This window comes from Pyxicephalus adspersus, chromosome 10 (genome assembly GCF_032062135.1).
Source record: "Pyxicephalus adspersus chromosome 10, UCB_Pads_2.0, whole genome shotgun sequence".
NCBI lineage: Eukaryota > Metazoa > Chordata > Amphibia > Anura > Pyxicephalidae > Pyxicephalus > Pyxicephalus adspersus.
In genome coordinates this window covers 48,683,165-48,688,306 of record NC_092867.1, presented here as the reverse complement: position 1 = coordinate 48,688,306, position 5,142 = coordinate 48,683,165, and the positions used below count along the sequence as shown (strand labels likewise).

At 34.1% G+C, this 5,142-nt stretch overlaps 1 long non-coding RNA gene across 1 annotated transcript; it reads left to right on the top strand.

The window, feature by feature from the left end:
- Positions 1–1,909: 1,909 nt before the first annotated feature.
- On the top strand, positions 1,910–4,803 carry LOC140339560 (uncharacterized). Its single transcript, XR_011922476.1, has 2 exons — positions 1,910–2,147; positions 4,370–4,803. It is a non-coding gene; the product is annotated as an uncharacterized lncRNA (long non-coding RNA).
- The last annotated feature ends 339 nt before the right edge of the window (positions 4,804–5,142 follow it).

The following is a 5,142-nucleotide window of genomic DNA, read 5'->3' as shown; positions in this document are numbered from 1 at the left end:
TTGAGCCCTAGGTATAGTAAGTAAAAAGACTGGGGGATCCCAGGACAGCCTAAACTGTGTTAAGGTATTTTTAAGTTGCCAAGCCTGTTATATTCAAGAATATAGAAAAAGGAGCAGAGAGAGCACAGGCTTTTTGAAGGCAGGGTACAATAGTGTAGTTTTAATGTTTTGTGTTCAAAAATTAGCTTCTAACAGAGTCCAACTAAACACTATCACATAACAAAACTAATTGAGTTTAGAGGTATTTTGAAATTATAAGTGGTTACACACAATATATATAGTACAGTCAGATCTCAAATTCCCAACGCGCTTCGCTGTTAGGCATCCTTAGGGGATTTGCTTGAGATAACCATCTGGTAAAATCAAATGTGTTCGTTGGAAGCAAAGAAAATATAAGAAAAAATATATATAATGTTACAATCCAATACACGACTATCAGCCAAAACAAAAATCATATACACAATATATAAAGTTTCAGTTACTTACAAGTATCAAACCACTTTGTAAATGTGAGAGTAAAAGCACCTGACTATACCCCAAATTCTGGGGAGCAAAAAAAAGGAGAAAAAAGGTTTTGTTTTGTTTTTTTTAGTAAAAAGATAATTTATGACATTTTTTGTAGGAAAGGGGAGGGGGTTAAATGAAGGTATCGATGTTACATATAACTTACATGAATTTATGAATCAATGAATTCAAGAGACTCAAGTAGTATAAGCCATGAATATAATTTGTGCTGGAAGAGGAACCCAACACAACTTTGACAATACAATGATTTCATTCACTGCATTGGATCATATCCCCCAAAATTCACATGGAGGTGATATTGATAAGCAATTTTTACAACTGGAAGCCAATTGGATTTTTCATCCTAATGCTACCCAACCACCGGGGTTAAATGATTTTTTCTCTTTTAAACCGTTCCTCTGATTAAATATCAAACCATCATCTTGCCATCATTCTTTCAAAGGACCTATATATATTTTTTTTTCTTGAGTATTGTAAACCATTTATTTTTACATTGGGAACTAAACCTACATTGTTAGTAAATTAATTGAAATATTGTAAACATCAATGCTTTCTTATAGTGTACTTTACTATTATTGTGAATCGTTTGAAACAAGCCTTGTGATTGTGAATCTATTATTTGTAAGTATTGTTGACAATGAAACATTTGAGAGTATTGGACATTAGACAGTAAAACATCTAAGTGAATATTAGATCAAGCAAGCCCTCTTCATTTATTTTTTCTCTAACTTTTTCCCTTCCAACCTTTGGGGGACGGGGGCACCCATGCTGATATATATCTCAGATGGGTGCCTATAGATGATATGACAGAAAAGTGAACCTTATACTGCAGGGCTGGCTTCCTGCCCTCACCCTACCCCCCCCCCCCCCCCCCCTTAAGGTCTTAAGGAATTAACCCCATTCTACAAGCTTACCTATTGAGATTCCTTTGAATTAAAAAAAAAAATACATTTACCTATATTTTTCAATCAGATTGGAATTCAACATTCTATAACTATTAACAATTTCACCCAGTGTTAAAACCATGTTTATTCCTTTTCCATTCCCTGTCCTTTTATTTAAACCAATATCAGGGTCTGACTTATACTGTACAATAATTATACAATCTTCAGTATACCAGAAACTGACTAATTACACTTAATTACTGATTATAAGACTGATCACTCTAATAAGCATCTCGTCTTTTTTCCCTTTCCATTTCCCCTTCCCCTCTGCAAATAAAATGTATACATGAGAACTATGGCGATAATAATACACGTCAGTGTGACGTAGTATCACGAGATTTCGCTATTTCAATTGTATGTGATGCGTGATCTTGTGAGCTCTCGCCACCCAACAGGGAGGAGAGTGTTGTCTCGCGAGATCTCGCCTCCCAGCACAACTTGCGGCAGTCATTTAAGTATGGGACGCTGACCAGTGCATATCTATATTGTCTGGCTGGGGGCGTCCTGTGCCTTACTCCACTTGTACCACCAACGTTCTTTCTAATAGTAGGGCTCCTTAGACAAACTTTGTTTATACCACTTGCATGCAGAAAACGCCTCCTTGCTGAGACTTGTCCTATCATTTTAGAAATCACTTCTGATCCTCTACATCTGACTGTCATATACATGCGCTCCAAGGTGAATAATTTTTGTTTACTGAAGTAATATTCTTTCACGGTTTCCTTTCTCTTAATGCCTTTATACCTCAGGAATTAGACCTAATGGGTAAATTAATCTGAATCTCTCCCACAGTTCATGATACTGATTATCTCTCAGTATTACTTAACCACCTGGGTGTTTCACTGAATTTTTTTTTTTAATTGTAGACCTGTAAATTACAGAAATATGTCCGAGCAAGGGTCTAGTAGATATCATAAATATAAAAAAAGTTTAAAACACACAATCATGTAAAAAAAAAAAAAAATTACTTTTAATAAAATTAAATAAAAAACACAGAAATTAGCTTAAACAAGAATACATAAATAAATCAAAAATACTGAAAATGCAATAATTCGGTATACTGTACAGTAATATGTTTTTCTAAAACACCTCTCTAGTGTGGTAAAATTTAAAACAGTGTCCAACGTCATATACCGATAGACAAAACCACATAAATATATTTTGTATTATTTTGTATTGGATTGGATACAGGATTTTGTATTGAAACCAATACAAAATATTTGAATTTCCCGCTACGACCCCCGTCGACGGGCGCATGCACTGACATCATCAGGAATCGCAGAGGGACGCCAGGTGTTCTAATTCTTTCCGAACTTCCGTACTTTTTTTGCATGGAAATTTGTTTTAGATTGTAGGCTATAATTCACCAAATTACTCAATAATTACTTATAATTCACCTAATTACCGCATAACTCACTGAAATATGTCCAAAGTTTTATAAATTTATTAACAAAAATTATTTTTTATTAAAAAAAATCTTTAAAAAAAAAAATAGTGTATATTGTAATTTAACTGTATAGTGGCTTATATAATATATATATATATAATACAATTATGTATATATTATATAAAGATTTCTTTGTATTGGACTCAATACAGCTTTTTTGTATTGAGTTCAATGCAAAGTTATTTGAATTTCCCGCCCCGCCTCCCGCCCGCACCGACGCATGCAGCGACGTCACCGGGAAACCCCGGAGATCGTCACTGCACACGCCGGATGAAGACAGAAGAGAGAAGATGTCTTCGGAGGAGCTGCGGGGAGAAGGTAAGTATTTTTTTTCAGTTGTTATCCGAATGTCACACAATGTATGACAATCGGATTGCACTGTAACGCGTGTTCATACTTTTAGCTACCCCGACCTTGGTTCGGGGTAAACGATAGTAGCAAGTTTACTTACCCTGAACCAAGGTCGGGCTAACCGCCCAGGTGGTTGATACCAGCAGTTCCTAAGATCATCTTTCAGTATCACTCAATATAAACAGTACCTAAGAACCAAGATTTTCTTCAATATCTTTGAGGCCTTTTCATTGATGTAAGTAATTAAGTCTTTATATTAATTACACTTTGAAAAAATTGATTACCTTCAATCTTTAGCACATGGGCAATACATCTATGGTTCTTAAAAAAATGTTTTTTTGTCTTCTTTCAGCACAAATTATTTTTGTGCCTTATACTACTTCTGAGTCTTTTTTTTTTACTCCCCAGTCACGGTGACACTGACAGATGTTTTTACTCTCATCTTTACATAGTGGTTTGATAGTTGTAACTGTAACTTTATATATTGTGTATAATATTCTTGTTTTGCCTGATAGTCGTGTATTGGATTGCAACGTTTTATATATATATATATATATATATATATATATATATATATATTTTCCTATGTTTTCTTTGCTTCCAACGAACACATTTGATTTTACCCAGGCAAAATCTCCTCACTCAATTACTCAAGAAAATCCTCTGAGGATGCCTAATGGCGAAAAGTGTTGGTAATTTGAGACCTGACTGTACAATATATATTGTGTGTAACCACTTATATTTTCAAAATACCACTAAACTCAATTAGTTTTGTTATGTAATAGTGTTTAGTTGGACTCTGTTAGAAGCTAATTTTTGAACACAAAACATTAAAACTACACTATTGTACCCTGCCTTCAAAAAAATGGGAAGACTTGTCCTCATTTAACCTCTAGCGCCCGGGGATCCCACACTGACAGGAGGATTCCCACGGCTGTGCAGCCATGAGAATCATTCTGTCATTGTTGGATAACCTGTAAATAAATAAAAGTTAGGTACACAAATCGCACACATTCAATGAATTACTTTAACATTAAAGCCTCTTTTTTTAACACATTTTTTTTACACACGAATTTGCAAAGTTGAATCTCGTGTTTTTCAGGTCAGGTCTATACGAATTGGAACAGCCATATTCAGGTCGAATATAAGGACAACCCGAATTCCAACACCAACACTAGTCCTGATCATCATAAAAGGAAATCATACAAACTGAGTTTTTCAATTACTTCTTTGTGATTAGTTCTGTAAATATACTGAATATAGAATATATTGACATTATGTATTTCAAAAATTTATTTTTGTATACGTAGGCATATTTAGTTTAAATTTGTATAATTTTCATGTTTCATTAGTATTCTTTGAGGTTATTATTGAGGTCATTATTTCAAAAACTAGAGCCAATCTAGCAAAACCAATACCATATTTGGAATCTGTGCATCAAACATAACCTAAAATGGTATGAGAAAAAAAAGAGCAAAGTGAAGAGGCTTTTTAAGTAAGTCTTTAAATAAAGAATTCACATGTATTAATCAAAAAGATTTTTTTGTTGTGGTCCTATTATAGTCATAGAACTTCTGATGTTGACATAAATCAATTCTGGCTTCTGACATCTCGTTCCTAAATTCACCCTCAAGCACCAACGATCCTAAGAAGGAACAGCTGTTTATATCCCTATTCACACCAACGATTAGTATTTTCTACTTAACTGGGACATACCAACAAGCGATTGAGGATAGTAAGGAAACAGATGCAGCGCGGACATTAAATAAGTGAACGCAATAATTTTTATCTATTTATCATAGTCCAACTATTCTATGTCTACGAATACCTTTGAGAAGTAATTAAGTATTACCCAACCAACCTTATATTCTATTA